This window comes from Aquarana catesbeiana, linkage group LG10 (genome assembly GCF_042186555.1).
Source record: "Aquarana catesbeiana isolate 2022-GZ linkage group LG10, ASM4218655v1, whole genome shotgun sequence".
Taxonomy (NCBI): domain Eukaryota; kingdom Metazoa; phylum Chordata; class Amphibia; order Anura; family Ranidae; genus Aquarana; species Aquarana catesbeiana.
In genome coordinates, this window is record NC_133333.1 from 141,460,889 (window position 1) to 141,473,358 (window position 12,470).

At 41.0% G+C, this 12,470-nt stretch overlaps 1 pseudogene; it reads left to right on the plus strand.

Moving 5' to 3' along the window:
* Positions 1–12,470, plus strand: part of LOC141109862 (uncharacterized) — a 60,816-nt pseudogene that overhangs the window by 12,968 nt on the left and 35,378 nt on the right.

Here is a 12,470-nt window from a genome sequence, read left to right on the forward strand (position 1 = left end):
TTTTTCCCACACGTAGGCTGCCATGGAGTCTGTCAGGAAAAAGCCAATTTTATTATCAAATACTTACCGTTTCCTTTCCTGATGGACTCCATGGCAGACGGAGGTCCCACCCATTGGTCAAGAGTTGGCTAATTAGGGAACACAGTCTTTAGCGATAAGATCAAATTTATGGGAGTAGGGTCCTATAGCATCGGAGAGGAGGCGGGGTTAACCCAAACGTAGGCTGCCATAGAGTCCATCAGGAAAGGAAAATTATGGTAAGTATTTGATAATAAATTTTCATTTTTTTTCCCCTTTTTTGTAAGTGATCACATTCATTCTGTTCCCTCTGTTCTCAGCTACATAAGAACTGGGGGAGGAGAAGAAACAGTACACTTGTCTTCCCTGTGAAAGCCTGTGCAAGGAGGGTGTGTCAGGACAAGTCTGATCATTGGAGGAGAGTAACTAGCATAGCTTGGGAACTGACCCCAGTTTGTTCTCTTGTTTAGTGTGGTCAGTGTTTAAAAGGAAAGCAGAGGGACTGGCAGGAGCACCAAGGATTTCACACAAAGGAAGCAATACAAAGATAACAGGATACTTTTTCATACAAACGTCCAGCTTCTGTTGGACAGACTGACATACACAAGGGCTGAATGTCGGCCATTTGTTTTTGAACTGGCCATTGTCTCCCGACATGTGTACGTGTGTACGGGGCTTAACAGTTCCCTAGGGAAGCACCACTCACCACCATGTCTACAAGCAGTTCCCTCAGCACCACTGCACCAGCAACCCTCTTCTCACCACCGTGCCTTAAACCTTGTTTTACCACAAGAACTAAGAGACAAAACTTACCAGCAACAAGTAATTTTTAATAAGGGAAATTTAGCTGAAACATACTAAGATACAAAGTACAGGCAAGTGTTTTACTATTTGTTTATTGGTTGAACTGTGTCTTTTTTTCAGCCAGACTTAAGCCTCGCACACACGATCGGATTTTCGGCAGTTAATTGTGTGATGACAGACTGCCTAAAATCCGACCGTTAATCAGACAATTGTTGTCCAACTTTCCGCCGACAAACGTTGTATGGCAGGCTAGTAAATTTTTAGGCGGACAATGGTCTGTTGTCAGATTTTCGTCTCATTTGTAGACATGTCTGTCACACAAAAGTCCAAAGTACAAACACGCATGCTCGGAAGTAAGGACGAGCTGGAAGCGGTCGGTCTTGTAAACTAGCGTTCGTAATGGAGAATTAACATTATATTCGTGACGCGACAAAATATGAAATCTCGAAATGCAGCGCACATTCTCTTTTTCTTTAATGGGATAATAATGAAGCTGCTTTGCTGATGATACTGACGGAGTTCTGCCAAACATATTTTCAAAGCCTTTTTTTTCTAGTGATATCAAGAATAATATTATTATGCTTGTTTTTTTTTTTTTTTTTTTTGGGCAAGTTACCACAACACTATTATCCCGTAGTTTTTAAGATCAAAGATACAACTATGTTGGTGTCCCTTGTTAATTTTGCCTTGTTTTTGTTTTAAATGTAACTGCCTACTCCCAAACTGTCATTTGAAGTAAAACACATAGCCAAGTATTATTCTACACAGCTTTTTTTTATTGTGCATTAAAAAAAGCAAAAAAATTAAATTAGAGATGCTATCTGCCATCCAAATATAAAGCAATTAAACAAAAAGTGCATTCTATGCATACAAAAATATAGAAAATATAACAAATAAAATCATTATTCAGCAAAACAAAAAAAATTAGTAAAGGGGGTAGGGGTGCAAATCCCCAGACCAGCAGCCTTGTTGGTGGTCTTGTGGCTGGTATTGTCACTGACCGCCATGCTGCTGTGTTGGGTGGGGTGGGTGGGGTGGTTGTGGTGTGTGAGTTGATTGTGAAGGTGGTGGATGTGGGGCCACAAAATCACACAGGTGTGTGTTTTCGGCAATTTGGCCCCTCACCCCCTTGTTGAGGAGCTGCAGGATGAGTTCCTCACACCTGCTCCTTTGCTCACCATCCATCTGCCTTAATTTATTGGCAGTCAGCACGGCAAATCCCTCAGCCTCATCTGGGTCTGTCCGTATGGCAGTAGTGGCCTGGCTGAGGAAGGCAGCTGTGGCCTCGTCGAGATTCCTGCTCTTCCTGGCCCTTTTAGCAAGAGGGAGTAGGGGAGGGATCTGGGACTCTGGCTGCTGGCCACGGGCTCCTCCTGACTGACACTTTCCTGTGTATGAAAATGGGACATAACTAGAATCTTTTTTAGGGTTTGGTTATCAATCACACACAATTTTGATCTCCTCACTGTTGCAGATTGAATGTGGACAAATAGAAAAGACTATCATTCTGACCCCAGCATTTTTTATTCTTGTACAAATAATTTTTGGTCACTACTGTCTATTGATATGTAAACTACTTTGTTAAGGTAGAAATATTTTAATAATAACGTCTAGTTATCATCATTGTATTTTTGGATACAAATATGTTCAACAATGCTATACCTGGGTCAAGCTGGGCTCCTCCACATCTTCATCCTGTGCAGCAGGACCCGTGTGGACCTCTAGAGCTGTGGCCTCAGCAGATGTTGAAGGGAGTGTAGACAGGGATGGCCTGGGTTCTGTCTGGTCGGACAAAAACCGCAGGCTGTGGTAATACCACAGCCTAGGAACATATATATTTCATCTGTTGATGCTCCAGATCTCTGTGAGTCCATCATCTTGTTGAGCTCCCTTTTAAAAGTACTCCTCGGGTTTGATATTTTTGTCTTGACATAGTTGATGTCTGCCCTGGGGTACACTGGCTTCACCAACTCAAGCAGTTTCTCCAATGCTGCCTTCCTCAAGATTTTATTTGAGTAGTCTCGACTCTTGACCTTCCAGAGACAGGGCAGCTCCCGGTACAGGTCAATGAAATGGGGCAAAAAAATCAGAAACAGTAAATTTTTCCGTCATGATAAATGATATGATGCCTGCAAGACAGAACACAAGACAAAACATAATGTCTGGCTTAACTCTTAACCTGCTCCCAATCTAGGCCTCAATTCAAGCAGTATAGGCCACTAAACACCTATGCCCCAATTTTCAATTGTCCCTTTGTTTTCTGGCTCCTTTCGTGTGTTGGCGATGGCGATCGTTCGTCCTCCACTCCAAGATCGTTCCTACGGCCGTTCCATCGACCGTGCGTTATGGCTTTACATACACTGCACATGCGTGAAACTCTGCTCTCAGAGTGCCATGACGCTGGGGCGTGACCATATCTCTTCTGCATGTGACACACACGGCGGAACATTCGAGAGGGACAACGTGGTGGATTCCGCAGATTCCAGGCAGCCCTGCAGTGGTGGAGCTCATAGGAGGCATAAAGCAACCCCCATGAGCAAGGATGAGATGGTGGAGATGGTGCACATTATATAGAAGCACAACTACGACTACAAGCTGCGCAATTACGAAAGGCCCAACAGCCAAAAGGACAGCATTTTGGAGAAGGTCATCACCGTTTTGCAGAGTGATTTTTCGGTGGAACAATCAAAGGACCAAATCAGAAAACGAAGTATTGTATCTAACCAATATGAATATTTGTAAATTAGCTGCCTGTATATGTTCTTTCTCCAAGTAGCGCTAGAGAATTATATATAAGGCTATCTAAAATCTTTGTATGACTCGGTATTCAAAAGATGAAGGTAAATATAAAGCAGATATGAACATTCTTATTTGGTCATGTTTTTGGGCATTTCTTGATTTTTGTAACTATTTTATTAATCCTCTTTCAACAGGGAGGCACAAAAAAGGAGGCACATGCAAAGCCACCACAATGCAAGAAGGGAGGCAACAAGGGCATCTTCCCCCACCGACAGGGGTGCTTTTAGGTGGATCAAAGGCCATGGGCTTAGGTTAGAACTTAAGGGGTAAAGAACACTTTCTGGTTGCTGCCTGCCTCATCAGTGCCCATTAATGTAGCCTTGCCAGTGTAGACATGGGTAGGGGAGAGGCCCCGGGGATCACAGTAACACACGCCTGCTAGGATGATCATCATATATCGCCTTTCCCATAGGAGACAAGAGGGGTGGGGGGCAACTGCTGGACTTTTTAAATGTTGGCACTTGCCCAGTATTTGCCCTCTGTAAAATGACATCACCATCCCTTTTCTATGCATTTTTCACAGGAAAACAACCAGTGCAGCATGGTGGAGTCAACAAGTCAGGAGCAAATATTGACATCAGACCAAGTGCAAGGTTGGTCAACTAATGTAGTAAAATGGATGCTAAAAACAGATGAGTGGCTTAATGAATGGTGTATTGTTTCTTTTTAGAGGAAAGAGTGTGTGGTGAGGTCACCCAGGATGTTGTCTTGGAGGCATAGGATCTGACTCCTGGACCCATTACAGATGTACAATACCCTTATGCGAGTCACACTGAGGACCAAAGCGACCCAGAAGAGGAAGAAAGTATTTGGGAGCCGCTTGTTTGTGCAAGTAAGTATTGTTGGACTCTTGTGTGGACATCAAAACACTCGACATGTATACACATTTGAAGCCAAACACCCACTCCACACATTAGCATGGAGAAGGAAGAGGTGGAAGGAGCTGGCAGTGTTGCTAGGTACCCGAGTTTTGGAGACCCAGGCACCAGGGCCAAGATTAAAGAGTAGTTGCAGTGTGTACATTCCTAGTAGTGTAGGTGTCTGAAGGGCAAGCAGGTTGCAAGCAACAATAGACTGGGTAGGTAAGTATTAACTGAATTTGACCATAACTCACTATGTAGGGCCTCACCCCTTTTGACCATCGTTACCTTAATACTTTTTACTCTTATTACTAGGTCATGAACTTCCACGATGCAGTATTGGCAGAATGAGTGCAGATATGTTGCATTGTTTGAACGATCTGGAGAAAATTGAGTACTGTCCGTGATACTTTTTTTATTTGCACTAACATACAATTTTTCAGGACAAGCTTTCGGGGTATGTCCCCTTCTTCAAGGTCCAAGCAGTACTGATTCACACATTTTTAAGCAGAATGTTAAAGAAAAAAAGGAAAAAAAAAAAAAAAAAAAAAAAAGAAAACAAAACACATACAAATCAATGGTAATAAAGATAGCAGCAGAGTTAGTGAGATAAGACAGAGGGAGAGCTAGGAGGGAATGCAAGGGGGGGAAATACTAATCACAGAGTGGTCGTAAAACTTTAGCATAATGTGTAAGGAAACCAATGTCTAAATTCAGGCCATTATTCTTTGTGTCAAAAAGAAGTATCATTCTTAGTTCAAACGTTTTCCTTTCCTGGATAGTTCTGAAATTCCCTTTAAGAACTAAGACATTGAGGTCTTCTATAGTGTGGTTCGATTGTGAGAAATGATGTCCCACAGGTGTGCATAAACTGTCTTCTTTATGTTCTTTGATGGTATGTCTGTGCAAATTCATCCTCACTTGCAACTTCTGTCCTGTTTCACCAACATAAGATCCTTTGCTGCACCTTTTGCATTGGATGAGGTACACAACATTACTTGAGGTACAGCTGTAAGATCCCATGATATAGAAGGTCCCATTTGTGTGTGTAACACTTTTGGATAGATTTATCTGGTTGCATAGTTTGCAGCGTTTTTTATTGCAGGGTTTGCAACCATTATTTTTGACTTCATAATCAGAGTGAAGTTTCCTGCTGATTAGTTTGTGTCTGAGGTTGGGTGGTTGTCTGAAAGCCAATAATGGGGGTTGTTGGAATATTCCTTTCAGAGTTTCATCCTCTGTTATAATGGGTTGTAAATCTTTAATTATCTTTTTGATCCCTTCAAGTGCTGGGTTGTATGTGGTCACTAGAGGTACTCGGTTATTTGTTTTTTTCTCTGTGTATTGGAGGAGATTTTCTCTTCGGGTTTTCAAGGCTGTGTTTATGCTGTTGTTTATGGTTTTGTCTTTGTAACCTTTCTTATGGAAGGAGTCTGCCAGTGTTCTGAGATGTTTATCTCTGTCTTCTGGGTCTGAACAAATTCGGTGGTATCTGATGGCCTGGCTGTGTATGATGGCCCGTTTGGTGTGTTGGGGGTGAAAACTGGAACTATGAAGATAGCTGCATCGGTCAGTCGGTTTTCTGTATATTGACGTGTGTAGCTTGTCATCCCTGATGTATACTGTAGTGTCCAGGAAGTTGACATGTGTGTTCGAATAGTCCATTTTTAGTTTGATAGATGGGTGAAAAGTGTTGATCAATGAAAAGAATTGGTTTAGATTTTCTTCACCTTCAGTCCATATCATGAATATATCATCAATATAGCGATAATATCTGTATGGCTTTTGTTGTATGCTGTTCAGAAATTTGTCCTCCAGGTCAGCCATAAATAAATTTGCATATTGGGGTGCCATTTTGCTTCCCATAGCAGTACCCATACACTGGAGATAGATGTCATTATTGAAAGTGAAGTAGTTGTGTGTAAGAATGAATTCAATGAGCCGTGTCACATCCTCAGCAGTGTATTTGTGGTCTGGTGAGGATGATAAGAATCTGTGACATGCCGCCAACCCATCCTTGTGAGGGATGTTACTGTACAGAGATTCTACATCCATAGTGACTAGAAGAGTATTAGGTGGTAATTGTTGTATATTGTTAAGCTTGTTCAGAAAATCAGTGGTGTCTTGCAGGAAACTTGCAGATAGCCATACAGATATTATCGCTATATTGATGATATATTCATGATATGGACTGAAGGTGAAGAAAATCTAAACCAATTCTTTTCATTGATCAACACTTTTCACCCATCTATCAAACTAAAAATGGACTATTCGAACACACATGTCAACTTCCTGGACACTACAGTATACATCAGGGATGACAAGCTACACACGTCAATATACAGAAAACCGACTGACCGATGCAGCTATCTTCATAGTTCCAGTTTTCACCCCCAACACACCAAACGGGCCATCATACACAGCCAGGCCATCAGATACCACCGAATTTGTTCAGACCCAGAAGACAGAGATAAACATCTCAGAACACTGGCAGACTCCTTCCATAAGAAAGGTTACAAAGACAAAACCATAAACAACAGCATAAACACAGCCTTGAAAACCCGAAGAGAAAATCTCCTCCAATACACAGAGAAAAAAACAAATAACCGAGTACCTCTAGTGACCACATACAATCCAGCACTTGAAGGGATCAAAAAGATAATTAAAGATTTACAACCCATTATAACAGAGGATGAAACTCTGAAAGGAATATTCCAACAACCCCCATTATTGGCTTTCAGACAACCACCCAACCTCAGACACAAACTAATCAGCAGGAAACTTCACTCTGATTATGAAGTCAAAAATAATGGCTGCAAACCCTGCAATAAAAAACGCTGCAAACTATGCAACCAGATAAATTTATCCAAAAGTGTTACACACACAAATGGGACCTTCTATATCATGGGATCTTACAGCTGTACCTCAAGTAATGTTGTGTACCTCATCCAATGCAAAAGGTGCAGCAAAGGATCTTATGTTGGTGAAACAGGACAGAAGTTGCAAGTGAGGATGAATTTGCACAGACATACCATCAAAGAACATAAAGAAGACAGTTTATGCACCCCTGTGGGACATCATTTCTCACAATCGAACCACACTATAGAAGACCTCAATGTCTTAGTTCTTAAAGGGAATTTCAGAACTATCCAGGAAAGGAAAACGTTTGAACTAAGAATGATACTTCTTTTTGACACAAAGAATAATGGCCTGAATTTAGACATTGGTTTCCTTACACATTATGCTAAAGTTTTACGACCGCTCTGTGATTAGTATTTCCCCCCCTTGCATTCCCTCCTAGCTCTCCCTCTGTCTTATCTCACTAACTCTGCTGCTATCTTTATTACCATTGATTTGTATGTGTTTTGTTTTCTTTTTTTTTTTTTTTTTTTTTTTTTTTTTCCTTTTTTTCTTTAACATTCTGCTTAAAAATGTGTGAATCAGTACTGCTTGGACCTTGAAGAAGGGGACATACCCCGAAAGCTTGTCCTGAAAAATTGTATGTTAGTGCAAATAAAAAAAGTATCACGGACAGTACTCAATTTTCTCTGTCACAATTGCACTAATACGGCTACAACAAATCAAGAACGATCTGGAGAAAATCAAGGAGGCTGCCACTGCTTTACAGCAAAGAATCAGAGATTTGTGTGAACATGCTTGCCAAATTTTAATTTCCTCTTGCCTGGTATGAAGTTTTTTTATAACACTTGTTGGCTCCTGTTTGCCCTTTTATGATTTACCATGTTTTTTGGACTTGTAAATGTTAAAGTTTAGGGACAGAACTCAGTGTTTCTCCACCCCACTCTTCTAGGTGCACCACCAGATCATGTTTTCTGTATTTTCCTCAGTTAAAAAACGACGAATTACTAACACTGAACATGACAACATCACCTGTGCCAAATTCTACAAGTATAGAAAACATGACCTGGGTTTGCATCTTGAGGAGGAGAGTTGGGAAACACTGCCCTAACTAATGTGAATTGTAATTTTCCAGTGTTTTTAATAATATAAAACTCAAAATTTGAAGGTGATCCCAAATTGTGCCTTAACATTCTTATTTCCCTCATGATCCCATGCCTAAAATGTGTGTATTTCCATACATATAGTTTGCCAAAAGCCACAAAACACAGTGTGCTATCTACCATCACTGGGTATCAATTGTTACCCGTTTATTATATTTAAGATTTAATATCTCAAAGATATGATGTGGGTTAAATGAGAGTTCACCAAGAGTGAAACACAATAACAATATTTATTGGTAAGTAGTAGAAAGTCTATCTAATACACAGAAAATCTATCCATCTATGTATAGTCTATACCAAGGAAGAAAATATTAGGTTAAAATAAGAGAATTACATGAAGGAATACAGAGTATATTTATACCGCTACATATCTTTAGTAAAAATAACCCAAATCGGTGTATATTATTTGGTCTTTGTGAAAGTTATAGAGTCCAAAAGCTATTGTGCCAATATCTGAAAATTGATCACACCTGAAGTACTGACGGCCTATCTAATTTCTTGAGACCCTAATGTGCCAGAAAAGTACAAATACCCCCCAAATGACCCCTTTTTGGAAAGAAGACATTCCAAGGTATTTAGAAAGATGCATGATGAGTTTTTTGAAGTTGTCATTTTTTCCCACAATCCTTTGCAAAATCAAGATTTTTTTTTTCTTTTTTTTTTTCCTACAAAACTGTCATATTAGCAGGTTATTTCTCACACACAGCATATGCATATCACAAATTACACCCCAAAACACATTCTGCTATTACTCCCGAGTATGGCAATACCACATGTGTGAGACTTTTACACAGCATGGCCACATACAGAGGCCTAATATGCACGGAGCACCTTCAGGCGTTCTGGAACACCCAGGCAATTCTGACATTTCTCTCCTACTTGTAAAAATCATCATTTATTTGCTAGAAAATTACATAGAACCCCAAAACATTATATATTTTTTTTAGCAAAGACCCTAGAGAGTACAGTGGCGGTCATTGCAACTTTTTATCTCGCACGGTATTTGCGCAGCAATTTTTCTAACACTTTAAAAAAAAAAAAAAAACAGTTTTGTGCTTTAAAAAAAAAACAAAATAGTAAAGTTAGCCAAATGTTTTTGCATAATGTGAAAGATGAAGTTATACCGAGTAAATAGATACCTAACATGTCACCCTTTAAAATTGCACACGCTTGTGGAATGGCGCCAAACTTCGCTACTTAAAAATCCCCATAGGTGACGCTTTAAAATTTTTTACTGGTTACATGTTTTGAGTTACAGAGGAGGGCTAGGGCTCTACCGATCGCAGCAATACCTCACATGTGTGGTTTGAACACCGTTTTCATATGTGGGCGGCACTTACGTATGCGTTCACTTCTGCATGCGAGCACACAGGGACAGGGGCGCTTTAAAATTTTTTTTTTTTTTATTGTTCATTTTACTTTATTTATTTTGGTTTGACGCTTTTTTCCAAAAAATACATTTTTTGATCACTTTTATTCCTATTACAAGGAATGTAAACATCCCTTGTAAGAGGAATATGGCATGACAGGCCCTCTTTACAGTGAAATATGGGATCAATAAGACCCCACATCTCACCTCTAGGCTGGGAAGCCTAAAATAAATAAAAAAAAAAAGATCCTGGCTTTGATCGTAGCGGTGAGGGCGGCAGGAGGGGGGTCGTCCCCTCTCGCCTCCCGTAAGAACGATCAAGCAGTGGAACAGCTGCTATGATCATTCTTATGGTGTGGGGAATCGCCGGCTGAAAAAGCTGATATCTGAATGATGCCTGTAGCTGCAGGCATCATTCAGATATCCCCGCACAAAGTCAAGGACGTCGTATGACGGCCGGCGGGCGGGAAGTGGTTAAAACGCATTTTTTTTAACACAAAGTTGTCCATTTATACAATATTTCTAACACATAGCATGTACATACCAAAAATGACACCCTAAAATAGATTCTCTTACTCCTCCTGAGTACGGCGATATCACATGTGTGAGACTTCCACAGCCTGGCCACATACAGAGGTATTGCAGAGTATGGCAGGGTATTGCAGATGCCGGTTTGTTTACATGTGATCACTCCATCACTTGACGGAGCGATCACATGGTAAACGGCTGCGATCACTGGCTGTTTACCGTGATCCGTGATGGGCCGGGTCCTCTGGACCCAGCGGTCAAGGATGTTATTGGGTGCACGCCCCAGGGGGCATGCGAGAGCGGGATTCTGGGAGGACGTCACTGTACGCCCTCCCAGCGTTAAGCAACCACCCTGTAGCTGTCATTCGGCTATGGGCCGGTTGTTAAGTGGTTAATGGAGATTTTGCATAAACTCATAAGGCAACACAATGGACGCATTTTGGGGGTGCAACCCCTTCCTCATAACTATAGAAGCTCAGAGGAAGGATTTGCACGTCCATTGATACCCTGTGATGGGAGCTAGCACATGTTGACACACTGTGTGTCTTGTGGGTTTAGGAAAAACATTGTCTACACACATTTGCAGCATGAGATCATAAGGGTAATTTAATTACTATGCTGTTTACGTGTACGTGGCTTCAAATTTTCGCTTTTAAAGGGGTGAGATCACCCCATATGAGGAAGGCAAGATCTTGGGATACTAATGTCTCATTTGGCCTTCACTTTACCAAAATCGAACATTGTAAGTTCCTGAGTTTGGGTTGTGTATCTAATGTTTTTGAATATGCCTGTTTAACCCCAAAAAAGGGTAAATAATGCAAAACATACATGTTATACACCAAGATGTTGGTTTGTTTTAAAACCTTAAAACGCACATGTGAATGTGCTTTGAGTAAAATGTTTTTTACTAATCAATGTGTGGCTTTTTATTTCAATGCTTAATACCAGTGTATTTGTTAAGTTGTTGTAGTTACAGTGACAATGTGCTCTTAAATGTGGCCAACTCCGGCAATTTTTCGGCCTCCAAAAAATTAAAGGAGTTGAAAAGCCATAATGTTTTTGAAATTCATGCATTAGATCCATTAAGGACAAAAACATTGTGTGTGTAGCAGACCCACAGAACACCATAATAGTTAGCTGATGAAGAGATTGTCACCTCATGTAGCAAATAAGGTACGTTTGCACTATTGTAACAAGTGGCCAAAATAAAGGCCATTTGAGAACATATTATACAGATAAGAAACACAGACAACAGTAGTTTAAAAATATTATTCAGGATCAGCTCAAATTTGCTGCCAAGACACTGGCCCTCTACCCAAAAAAAAAATCAAGGTATTTTTGAGGTATATCTCTGGCATTTTGGGAGGGTAATCCAGCATGGCCAGTTTCTAGAGCTGCCATCAACCCCACAGATGGCCGAGCTGCAACCTCTTCAGCTGGGCCTGCCACTGCAGGGTCCGTATCAGTTGGCACTGAGGCAAGGTAGCTGCTAGCATTCCTCCATAAAAAAATTATGGAGTATACAGCAGCACAATACCACATGGTTGATTTTGTATAGTGCTAGCTTAATTGGTGTTAAAAACAGCCTGAACTAACTGGAGAGGATGCCAAAGGCATTTTCAACCACCCTTCTGGCACAAGAGAGCCTGTAATTAAATGTTCTCTGCTCTGGGGTGAGGTTCCTCATAGGAAATGGCTTCATAAGATGTTCCCCCAGAGCAAAGGCCTCATCTGCAACAAAAACAAAATTGAGGCCCTCAACATTCTCCTTAGCAGGTGGCAAGGTTAAGGTGCCATTCTGGAGCTGCTTGTAGAACTCTGTCTGCAAAATGACTTCTCCATCAGAGTTGCAGCCGTTCTTCCCAACATCAAGAAACAAGAACTCATATGTGGCAGACACTACAGCTTGCAGGACCATGCTGCAAAAGCCCTTATAATTGAAATAATATGAGCCAGAGTTGGGTGGTAAGACAATCCGGACATGTTTTCCATCAATAGGACCACCACAGTTGGGAAAATCCCACTGATGAGGGAACTGGGCTGCAACATCCTGCCATTGCTGTGGGTTGG